The sequence below is a fragment of the Diceros bicornis genome, unplaced genomic scaffold (genome assembly GCF_020826845.1).
Source record: "Diceros bicornis minor isolate mBicDic1 unplaced genomic scaffold, mDicBic1.mat.cur scaffold_986_ctg1, whole genome shotgun sequence".
Taxonomy (NCBI): domain Eukaryota; kingdom Metazoa; phylum Chordata; class Mammalia; order Perissodactyla; family Rhinocerotidae; genus Diceros; species Diceros bicornis.
In genome coordinates this window covers 15,727-28,074 of record NW_026691873.1, presented here as the reverse complement: position 1 = coordinate 28,074, position 12,348 = coordinate 15,727, and the positions used below count along the sequence as shown (strand labels likewise).

The 12,348-nt window shown below is 44.3% G+C and overlaps 1 long non-coding RNA gene across 1 annotated transcript; it reads left to right on the top strand.

The window, feature by feature from the left end:
* The first annotated feature begins 6,291 nt into the window (after positions 1 to 6,291).
* LOC131403993 (uncharacterized) lies at positions 6,292 to 10,631 on the top strand. The gene is made up of 4 exons (XR_009219691.1): positions 6,292 to 6,329; positions 8,824 to 8,859; positions 10,375 to 10,496; positions 10,571 to 10,631. It is a non-coding gene; the product is annotated as an uncharacterized LOC131403993 (long non-coding RNA).
* Positions 10,632 to 12,348: the final 1,717 nt, after the last annotated feature.

Here is a 12,348-nt window from a genome sequence, read left to right as displayed (position 1 = left end):
CTGTTTGGTCATAGCATCCCACGTTGACTCTGGGTAGACTTGGCATTGTAACTTGCTTTGGCCAATGGGATATTACCAAATGACATGAGCAAAGGCTTGAAAAACACTTGTTCATTGTTGTTACTTGTCCTTCTCTGGCTGCCCTTGGGAAGCCTGAGGCCATCAATATGTGAATGAGTCTAGACAGACTCCACATCTCCATCACCCTAGTAGCTTCAAGTCAACAATCAGATGTGTAAGTAAAACTGTCCTAGACCATCCAATCCCAGCTGAGCCACCAATAGGTCAAGATCAAAATAACTTCCCAGTTAACCCACAGAATCTTGAGAAAAAATAAACTATTCTTATCTGAAGTCACCAAATTTTAGGGTGATTTGTTACACAGCAGAAGCTAACTGATATATTATGCTACGATTTAAATATGTCCTCTCATTATTTGTATAATTATCACAGATTTCTATTTCTTTATCCAATATCATAGACTAGAATATTCTTCTTTAGATTAAGTCTCTGAAAGAAAATCAGACACCATATCACGTTCCATTTTACTTTTCCTCCTTCCTCTTTTCAACCAGACATCTTTAAGCATATATATTAAGAATATCTTCACTAATTTTAAGATTATGGATATTCTTCTATATTCTCATCCACCACTGTTATACGTGGGGATTTTACTTTTAATTTTAGCTCTATCATCCATTTGGAATGATTTACTTGTGAATAATGTTAGTTTATGGTCCAGTGTTTTATTTTACAAATGGATATCTTTTAGTCTATAAAACAAACACTGCATCATTTTAAAGGTTGATTTGAAGTATATGGAATCTGAATAATGTTTGGAAAACTATCTTTGAAACACTGTTTTCAGTCACAAGTATAGTATATCTCTCCATTTAATCTGAGCTTTTACATGCTTTGTATCTCTTTATAATCTTCCTCATATAACTAATATGTAGTTCCAATTATTTTAACTACTCATCTTAAATAATTCATTGCTCTTAGGAATGGAATAATTACTTACATGTTTAAACTAATTCTTACTCATATAACAGTATTTTTGATGTTTCATATAGGAATCTAGCTTCCTTTCACATTACTGCACTTATTTACCAGTTCTAAACTTTATAAGTTATGTCCCACTAAAATAATAGATTTTCTCTTCTTCTCTAATATTATTTACCTCTTATTCTGTTGATTCTCGTTTTTTCATGACTCGGTTCTCCAATATCACACTGAATCTCAATAGTGTTTGCCAGGAGCATTGTCCTCTTCTTAAGTGTAGCGTAAACATCAGATAAATTCCTTGTCAGGGCAGAGCAGGCATCTAAGAGAGAGAAAGTAAAAATGTGAAGGGGAAATATTTCAAGCTGGAAATCAACATACTTGCTTCTCTTGGCTGTTTGGAGCTGGAGATGTTATGCAATGTGGCCAGCTGAGAATCAGAGGATCTCTCTCTAGTCCCAGGAATTAGTCTTGGTCAAATCTCTCAACCTCTTTAGACCTCATTTTCTTCACCTGTAACATGAAGAGTTGGATGAGTCTTTTTAAGTTCTAAAATCCAGTGACTCCAAGATACCCTTCACCCAGATGCACTTGACAAAGACTAGAGAGAATTTTCACTTGTCTTCTTCTGCAGCAACATTATTATTCATATCACCCCTTAAAGACATATCAAATGTATACTTTCGCATGACACTGATAAAACAGGTTCCATACCAAATCGCTGTTCATTGGGATAACAAATCTATAGTTAATTGTTTAGAGGTAAGTATAGAGATGGGCCCTGCTAGAAACAGCAATCAATGGGCCAAAAAGTCTTGCTTTATGTTACAGCAAGGCTGTGGAAACACTCCCTAATACACCAGAATGCTTAAGTACTTAGAAAGTATGAAATAAATTGGAGCCTTGTATCCATGGTTACGAGCTAATAAGGATATGATTTTTAAAATTTTGTTAATGATGCCATTTGCCTGCTATGGGGCTGTTCTCTGGTGAGTAAAGAGCAGATGTATTCAAGGCCACTTTCATGTCTTTAATAAATATTTACTCAGCGCCTGCCACTTGCTGCAAGATAGCAGTGATCTACCCTAAGAGCATTTATATTCTAGTAGGGTGTCACAGACCATAAACAAAAAGAGAATTTTGAGGTGATCAATAAAGTTACATATACGTCAGACTTTTTTCATTCTGGACTATTCCCCTTTTTTTACTGTTTCCCAGAACTCTAAGCATGGACTTGAACACCCAGAAATCATGGGTCTCAAGTTTCTTCTCACAACACCCCTGTTTCAAAGACATAGTGTTGATCATCTGAGAGTATGTCTCCTTAAGACTAAGTTCCTAGGAATCAGCATTATTTCATTACTTTCTTGAGAGGACGGATGATATTATGAAGGGAAAACAAAATATCATATGGTATTTATACACGAAATGATGTTTCCACTCTAATTGTTTTATATAATGTGGTGTGGTTTGGGGCAAGTCAGTTACTCCTTCTGAAACAGTGGTAATAATACCCAGAAAAGCATTCTATAGAGATTAAATGAAACAAAGTATGAGAAACTGCTTTGTAAATTGCAAAGCAATCTATTTCATCTTATTTATTGCAATAACATTTTCATTTATCCAATCCTTTTTGACTCTACACAGCCTGCCTAGACTGAGTTTTATCATTTATTCAACAATAATAATGGATCAAATTGGTTGAGTATTAGAAATTTCATATGGTTCAACTTAATTAATAGGCCATCAAAATATTTAATTTAGTTATAATTACAGTTAAATTTTTCATGTTGCCTTACAATGTGCCAGGCACATTCTAGGCATCTGACATGTATTCACTCATTTAATGCTCACAACAATGCCATCGAGACAATACGATTAACCCCTATGGTATGGATGAGGAATATTAGAGGTTATATAATTGTCCAAGTTCACACAGCTGGTACCCAGGCAGTCTACCTCCAAAATCTCTTTTAGGGTTTCCACTAGCGGTCGTGGAGCTTACATTGTAAAAGGATCACCCTGGTTCCTGGTTGGCGAATGGACCAGAGGGGACTAAGCAAGAAAGCACATGGCTACTGAAATGATCCAGGCAAGCAATTCTGAATACAGGATTTCCTTCCTTTTTAAGGCTGAATAATATTCCATTGTATAGATGCCTCAGACTTTTTTCATCTTTTCACCCACAGATGCACAATTAGGTAGTTTCCATCTCTTGGCTATTGTGAATAATGTTGCAGTGCATTTTGTCAAACGATTTCCTGGCACTTAGTGAGTTTGAAAAAATTTTTCTTATACACATTAGTTACTGTAATGAACTACCTTTCTAAATGTCTAAAGTTTAAATATTTGTCATTCTACAGAAATGCCTTGCCTAATCATGATTTGTGTTGTTATCAGTTCATGAATGATCTAAGATTTTTGTACAAAAATTTGTTATAATGGCTTTTTTTTCATGTATTCAGGAACCTGGCATAATATGCGTATTCCCTGATTCTTGATTTTTAGTTGAGTTTTCTAGTAAGCCTTTAAGATAGGAAGTATCTTCCTAGATGTGAGGCAGAGTGCAGAAAAATAATAAAGTGATTGTTATATTTAATTATATCAAAAGGATATAAAACTGTCTCTTTGCTAAATTGTTTTTACACACCCTTTGCTTATTTGTAAGAATGGCACATATCGTTTTATTAATGAAAAGAGAATTCAATAAACAATTTTAACATAAAACCATATCTATTGAGAACTTATATGAAAATTTTAGCAATATGCTGTCACCAATTTCCTCATTTGCAAAAAGGAGATAGATAAAACCATCTTCCTTATGGGTTGCTGTGAAAATACTCAAGAGTAATGTACGTAAAATACTTATCACCACGTCGGTGGGAAAGCGATGCCCCATTCATTTTTCCACCGGGATGATGACAGCTTTTTTTACGCTTGAAGTCTGTAGTTTTCAAAATATGTTCTACTGTTGTAAAGTGAATCCTTTTTACAAACTCTTTGTAGAGTTAGATGATCCCTTTGGAATATAAATTCAGGCTCCCGTGTGTGTGTGTCTATACGCACATCTCTCAAATAATACTTCAAGCCTTATAATGAAAAGCTACCTTCCCCAATCTTGACTCTGGTTCCAAAAACAACTTCAATTTTCTGGTTGAAAATCTATCTTTCTAAATTAGCTACTCATACAGCATTTTCATTTTTCAGCTTTAGACTATTTATACTTTCTTTCTTCTCTGAAACAATCAGCATGAAGAGTTCTTTCATATGTGAAAAATATAACTCCCCTTGCTCAATATAACTATTTAATGAATTAGGATAAATCAAAATTCAATGTCTACTGTTTCATGACATAAATGTTTACCATTTTATAGCATATGAATCTTATCCAGAGATGTGCTACGTCAGATATTATGAATACATTTTCTGTCTCACTTTTCCTTTGACCTTTTATATGGGAAAATTCTCTTGTTTCTTTGTTGTCTTCCTCTGGATTCATCAGCGGTTCATCTCCTTCCACCGAAAATTTAAATCTCTTTCCAGTAACTTCTGACGCATGAGACAATTCATGGGCTTCAGGTTTTGCTTGGGGACATCCCTCTTGGGCTTGAACATATACACAGGCTCACATATGCACAGTATGTCTGGAACGATAGAGGAGAAAAGGATGTTTATCTCTGTGCAAAAGGACTGGGAGACAGTGGTAGAGTGAGAATATTTTACTGACTTTGCACCACTCTTTGAAGTTTTCCTATATGTGTATCTAGGACGTAGTGGCCTCTCTGCCCCCCGTTTTTAAAATTAAAATAGTGTTATATCCTGATCTCCTGGCTTGGTACAGCAAGGTGTAGAGAAATGTGAATATATGATCCAATATTTTAACGAAATTAAGTAAAGCAAACTGGCACAAAAAATTTATAATTTTAAATATGGGCACATCATTCTATGAGTTTGTGTAAAAGTGGGGAAAGGAATGAAGAAAAGCTGTTCAACATCCAGCTACCTGTACAGTCTAGGGGGTCCAAGGAAAGCCCCGCCTCCAGCCCTGCCCCTGGAGCTCATTTCCTCCCCCTTTGACGTCCACCTGACTTATTCCAGACCCACCCCCGCCTCTTCCCGCCCCTGGAACTGGTCTCCGCCCACAACCTTCGGATCTGGCTCTGCCCACAGCCCGGTCCCCGCCCACACCCTTGTCCCCACCCACAGCCCCGCCCCTAGACCTGGTCCTGTCCCTGTTGCTGACCCAGCCCACTGCCCACCCTAGCACTCACTCTAGAAACTAGACACCTCCCTTAAGGTTGGGGTGCGCGGCCCCGCCCCGCCCCGCACGCCGCCTCGACCCGGAGCCCCCAAACGTCCGTCCTCCCCGAACGCCCGCCCGAGACCGGAAGCGGAAGCACGGGCGGAGCCGTGGATGGAGCCTGGGGCTTCGCGGTGTGTTCCGTCTTCTAGGCGCGGATGGGATTCTCGTGGACGTTTGCCCTCAGGGGCGGGCCCCGGTGAGCGCTGGGCGGTCCTGGCTCGGGTAGGGGTCCAGGGAGGCGCCTGGGGCGTGGGCAGCCCCGTCAGTGCCCGGCGTCTCTCTGTCTCCCCGCAGGTCAGTTTCCCCTGGGCTGTTCGCTCAGGGCCCCCGAGGCTGCTGTTCCTCCTGGCTCCGGGCGCCAACGTCCCCTCCTCAGAGTCCCCATCACCGTTCTCCATGTGATTTTGTCCCCAGGGAGCTTATCCGCGTCTGCAGGCGGTGTTTGGGTTGTTACAAATGGGGGCGCTCCTGGCATCTAGAGGGGGAGGCAGGAATGCTGCTCAGCGTCCTCCAGGGCCCAGGACAGCCCGACACAGAATTGCCAGGCCCCAGATGTCAGTGGTGCAGAAGTTGGGGAACCTGCTTCAGGGCCTGAAAAACTCCCGAGCCCTGAATGAAGGGTGGAAATTGCTGACAATTCAGCGAGTCACTTACAAGGTCCCTAAATGACAAGCTTGTTTAAAGGGTCCAGAGTCACCAAAATGTCTCTGTCCAGCCAAGTGAGTTTAGTGACTCAAGTGCACACAGTACGAAGCTGCTTTCTCCCATCTCGGGGAGCAGGTGGCTGGATAGGAATCGGGAAAATCCAGTCACAGCCAACAGTTACAGTTAAATCAGTAAATACAAAAAAAGAAGAGTGAATGGGGTGGCCTTTCCATCCAACACCCTATAAAATGCCTCAAAAGATTGTTTGCGCATTTTTCCCCCCTCAGACATGAAAAGCATCTGTGGAGCTCAAGTTTGAGGTGAAACCAGGCTCAGGGGCCACCTGTTCTCGCTGATCCATGGATTTCTGTGTGACCAGGTGAGTACCCTGTGGACCTGGTACCAAGAGGTTCCGGCAGCCTCCGCTGTGCAGAAGACCTGCCAGTGGGGTATCCTGGTCTCAGGTTGTCACCACATGGACTCACTGAGAGTGAGGGTATCTTGAGAAAAATTATTGATGTTTTATGGATTATATTCAAGTGAAGGATGGTAAACTGTGCGTGGTTCTGTGTGGTAAATATTTCAGTAAGTACAGTTATATGCAAATAAGAACATATGAAACAAACGTAAATAACTGCAAATGTGGATTATAGTAGAAAATATAGATTTACTTGCATTGCATAATACTCAAAAGTCAGGATTTATACATATTATAAATACAAAAATGTTTTGCGTGTGTATGTAGTATTAGAAGACATCCCATGAAATACTAGCAGGGATACTCAGCAACATTCTTTAGAACCATTCAATTTGACTTCTAAAATCCTGTAAATCCTCCACAAAAATTTGAAATAGAGGAGCATTCAGGGAAAAAGATGATTTGAACTTCTTTGTATTAATAAAATATTTAAAATTTAATTTGCCAGTAGCCAGATTCATTTTGAGCATTTTTTTTTCTTTATGACATTTCAAATCATTTGGAGGAATACTAAGCAACACTGTAGATTGAAGGGAAGGGCACTAGTCTCCAAAAAGACTGTCCTCACCACCTTGCCTTCTAAAGGGAATTAACTTTGATTCTTGAAACTTTTCTAAAATAATGGTCTGGTGATTCACGTTGCAGAGAATCTTGTTAAGTAATTTTGTATTTAGTTGTTGGCTTCTACTAATTTTCTGTGTGTGTGCCTTTTTCATTCTAGCTTTCTTGTGACGTTCTTGAGGGGAATTTGTGCTTGTCATGCAATAGATAGTCTCTGAGTGTATAATTTATGGTGACCAACCATCCTCGTTTATTCAGGACAGAGGGGTTTTCCAGGACACAGGATGTTTAGTGTTCAAACCAGGGCAGTGCTAGACAAACCGGGATGGTTCCTCATCTCATGAGCCAGGCCCTGGGCCACATGCATGGGGACCTTGTGAACCAGAGAGACCTTGTACCACCTTCATGGAATTTATATTGTATTTGGGAATTTGGATTTTGAAATGTTAATGATGAGAGTGATGTGTTGGAGTTTGGCACAAGGGGACTCAACCTGAGGGGGCAGGGAAGCCCTCTTGAGAAGGACTGATATTTAGCTTGAGAGCTAGAGTTGGGACTGGATTTAGCTAGTTGGAGGGTTAGACTGGAGTGAGGGTGTGGGAGTGTGTTCAAGAAAGTGTTTCAGGCAGAGGGACCCGCAGGAGGACACCCCTGAACCAGAGAGCCTGGTGTGTCCATGAACTGAGAAGAGGGATGGCTGAGCCAAGTCAACACAGGGGGAGAGGTGTGAGCCAGACCAGCGAGGGGGACAGGCTGGACAAGGTCAGGAGTGACTTGGGGCTCTGTTCTAAGACCAGTGGGCAGACTCTGGAGAGATGTGAGTAGAAGGATTATGTAATTAGTGTTTGGTCTAAACACGGGGGTTAAAATGGACTTCATGGTTAAGAATGAAGACTTAATAGGCAAGATGGGAGGTGCTGGGAATAAGATTAGGAATAAGATGATTGTTCCCTACGCCTGGCTGATGGCTGTGGAGCAAGAAATAAGTAGAAAGAAAAGACCTTGGAATGTAGAACCGAGAGAACGTAACGGTACTTTCTTGCCTGCATGTATCAGATGGCACAGGGCACTGACTGTGCTCCTCGCTGCTGTCTGTGCAGACCTGCAGGTGCCCCCTCGCACAGGTCTGTGTGTTCACCCCTCTTTGCCACTCACATGCCCCCCCCACATCGTAAATGAAGTCAGGCCTTACTTGTGAGGGGGTTGTCTCACACGGGAGACACCTAGGAGAGCCCCTGCAAGCATCAGAGCAGCCCCTTTAGCATCTCCTTCAGCCTCCTCCCTTGCCCTCTCTCGCCTTCCACACCCAGAAGGACCTCTGCTCAATAGTCCACATCCCCATCTTCTTATTCCCCCAGGCTTGAGAAGGGTGGGGCAGCCACTGGGGTGGACATCATTTGCACCTTCCACTCTGACCCGCGCAGGTCCAGGGCTGGACAGAGAGTGACTCTACTGGGAGTTGAGCCATGAGACCCAGGGCGTCTGCCACCTGGGCTCCTTCAACCTGGATGGGGACAGCCTCTATGTCAGTGGTGAGGGGCTGTACTACAGCCATGCTGTCTCTCCCAGTCGGAGTTCTGTGTTACCTCCTTTGCTCTAAAGTGAGCTATGATCCATCTCTCTATCCACCTGGTCTGGGTTCAGACTTCTCATCACTGTGTGATCACTGGGTCCAGCCACCTTCCATCTCGTTGCCGCCCCCCTGAACAACTCACCCCTCTTCCCCTCTGTTTTCCCCTCTGCTTTTCCCACAAAGGTCCCTACATCCTCCCTCTCCTTAATCCTTTATGTTCACCCCAACTCTTGCTCAGCTCGTCTTGCCTTCTCTCCACAGGTTTCACCTATGGAGCCGTGGCCCCGACAACCAACAGTGAGTATTCCTGGCCCTGATCTCCTGGGTCCCGTCCGCCTTTGTGGATGGGGAGCACATGTTCTCCTACACCTGCTGTCCTTGGTGAGGGAAGGACCTGGAAGGGCACTAATTCATCCCTTCTCTCCCTCCCGGGTTCTGGTGGAGAGTCCCAGCCCAGGGTGAGAAAGCCTTAGACAGAGACATGTTCTCCACACATTCTGACCCACGTGGTTTACACTTTAATTCTGCTAAAGCGCCGTCCTTGGTCCTCCTTTTCCAGGTATCCCATCCGTCTGTCCAGTTTTCTGCCTGTCCATCTGTCTCTCCTCCGAGTTCAGTCTCTCTTGTTCACCTATCTCTCTCTCTTGGGCACCTCTCATCCACAGGCATGCTCATCCCTCTACTCACACAGTCACCCGTCCCCTCACTCTCATTTATGCTTCATCTGTGAATGGTGGTAATGGGACAGCCACTGCTGGAGCCCGGGTTAACTTGAGGGCTCCTCCCACTCTACCCCTCCCTGAAGAGAGCCCTGGCCACAGCTCCTGAGCCAACCACCACGTCCCTCCATACTTGATCATCACCTGTGCTACCAGAAGCCACCACAGGTATCGGGGGCCCCTTTTGCTTCCCAAGAGAAGTTCTCCGGCCCCAATCCCCCACCAGCCAGTTGTGATCCAGGAGCTGGGAAGCCAGGGTGTGAAATTCTGGTTTTAGGGCAATCATGCTGATCACAAAGATTCTACCAACGATTCAGTCTAAGGCTAGCCCTCAGAGAGCCCCTAGTCTTGTGAAATTAACACACCATTATAATACAATGTGGGATGTTTCGGGGAGAGACACCTGGCATAATTTGGAGGGGAAGAGCTTGCTAGAGAAAGTTTCACCAGAATGAAGTCTTTAAGAATGAATAGGAGGGACCATGGCAAATAAAGGATGAAAGGTTTTCCTGGCACAGTGGATTCCATGAGCAAAGGCTCCGGCCAGAAACAACATGCTGTAAGGGGAGAATTGAAACCAATTTGGTTTGCGTGAAGCATGAAGTTTAAACAGCAGTAGATGGATAAAATGATACTGAACGGTCAGCAGGAGCCAGATTGAGTAGAGCCTTGAGTGCCAGGTCAAGAAGGTTGAACTAAACACTGAAGGCCATAGGGAGCCATGGGTGGTACTAGAGCAGTGGTGGCCCTAGTGAGGTATTCATTTCAGAAAGATTCTTCTAGTAGTCCATGTAGAACATCCTTTAGACAGAGCATCCAGTGAGCCTGCTGGGGTGTTGGTCTGGGTGAAAGAAGTCAAGACCTGAGCTGAGACAGGGATGGAGTATATGTGACGACCAGTGTGCAAGGTGAATGGGTATTACTGGGAGGGAAGAGGAGCTGAGCAGATATGCTGGTTCTGACTTGCGTGACGACATGGGTGGATGGTGGTGCCACTATGAGAGAAGACGACAGATTATAATGAGTGCAGGACTCTGGTCTGGTCTCAGGCCAGCTCTCAGAGATGGCCATTGCTCTCCCTCTTGTCTTGCAGCTTTGGGGCACAACCTGAAGACCCTCACAGTCACCTTCCCCATCTCCACACTCTGGTATTCATCAGACAGGAGCAATGGCTCAGCCATGTTCAACTCCATTGAGAGGGTCCTGCAGAGCCTGGTGGATTAAATCCCACCGAGCCCCTCCTCTAACTCCTGTCCCTCCTGCTCATCCTCCTCCTCCTTCCTCCCCAGCTGGATCATTGTTCAAGAGGAGCAGCCTGGGTCCCTTCTACTCGAGTTGCAGACTGGTCTCCTTCAGGTGAGACCCTCCCCTGAGCATTTGCCCCTAATGACCACTTTTGTGACTACCCCTCTTTGTCTCCCCACTGTCCTCCCATTTCCTCCTTCCAGTTCTGGCACCCACTCCCAGAGGTTTCAGGACCTCTCTCCAGAGTCCCCACATCCCTCTCTCCCCAGGCCTGAGAAGGATGGGGCAGCCACAAGTGTGACGCCATCTGCACCCACCACCCTGATCCCGTGGGCCACCATCCCTCTGTGCTGGGAGCGGAGAGTCTCCACATTTCAGCTCTTCCTCTCCGTGGCTCCTGGCTCTGCAGCTCAGAGTTTATCCATCCAGAGAGAGCACCAGCTACATTTCCGCATCATCGTCGGGAACCTCAGCAACCTGGAGCCCACATGCTCAGAGTACACCACCCTGCCGAGAGACACCCAGGACCAGGTGGGGTCTCCCTCTCCCTTCTCCCCTTGCCCTGAGGGCAGCGTCATTCCTCTGCCTGACTTACATCTGTTACGTGATTGTTTCACCCCTTCACTTTCCCTGCATGTGTGGCTTCTCTCAGTGTCCAGAGGTGATGTCCTAGCTGCCTTGCCCATTTCTCACATGGGTAAACTGAAGCTCAGAAAGGGGAGTATTGTGCCTAGCGTCACACAGTGAGTTAGGGGCAGAGCCAGGATTTGAAGACAGGTCTCCCTTGCCCCAAGGTCTGTGATATTTCACTGGCTCCAGTGGCACCCTGCATCGCCAGGAGACCTCCATCTCACCCACTCTCCCTCGTGTTTGTTCTAGGTCACCAAGCTCTACAAGGGCAGCCAGATGTGAGACATATTCCACTCATGCCTGGTCACCGACTTGATGTAGGTTGAGGAGATTGGAAACATTGGCTGAGATGGTGGCTGATGACTCTGAGCTCAAGTGACATATCCTTGATCTTGATGTCACTGACATGGTGCCCATTCTGCCCCACATCCCTGTCAGCTAATCCTACCATCTCCTTCCATAAGTTTTTGGGGAATGAGAAAAGCATTTTCATTTGGGGCCACCAACCTCCAGCCTCCTCCTCCTCCTCCTCTTCTGGAGACTTTCAACAAATATCAGCAGTCTAACTGTGTTCTCCAGTAGTGGAGCCACTAAGCACATGGGGCAATTTAAATTTTTTATACACCTATTGAGATACGGTTCACATATTGTGTGTGGGGAGGAGTGTATTTTTTAGGTTTTTCTATATAAAATATCTTCTCCTCTGCAAAACATATAGTTTGACCTCTTCCCTTCCAATCTGGGTTTCTTTTATTCCTTTTTCTTGCCTAATTGCCCTCTTTATAACCTCTAGTACCTGTGATTAACATATGAGATAAGGGAAGACATCATTTTCTTGTCCCTGGTCTTAGGGGGAAATTTTCAGTCTTTCACCATTGAATATGGTGTTAGCCGTGGGTTTTTCATCGATGCTGTTTATAGGTTGAGAAAGTTATCTTCTATTCCTAATTTGTTGAGTGTTTACTTTTTTTGACATGAAGGGTGTTGTATTTTGTCAAATTATTTTCTGTATATGTGGTTGAGATTGCGTGTTATTGGCCCTTATTCTATTAATATAGTGTATTACATAATCAAGTTTTCAGATATTAAGCCAACCCTTCAACTAGAGGTGAGAGATTAAGATGTTCTCAAGTCTTTCCCGGGCATGCCACAGCCCTGAGCCCATGTGGCCTTCTAGACGCCGGCAAATACA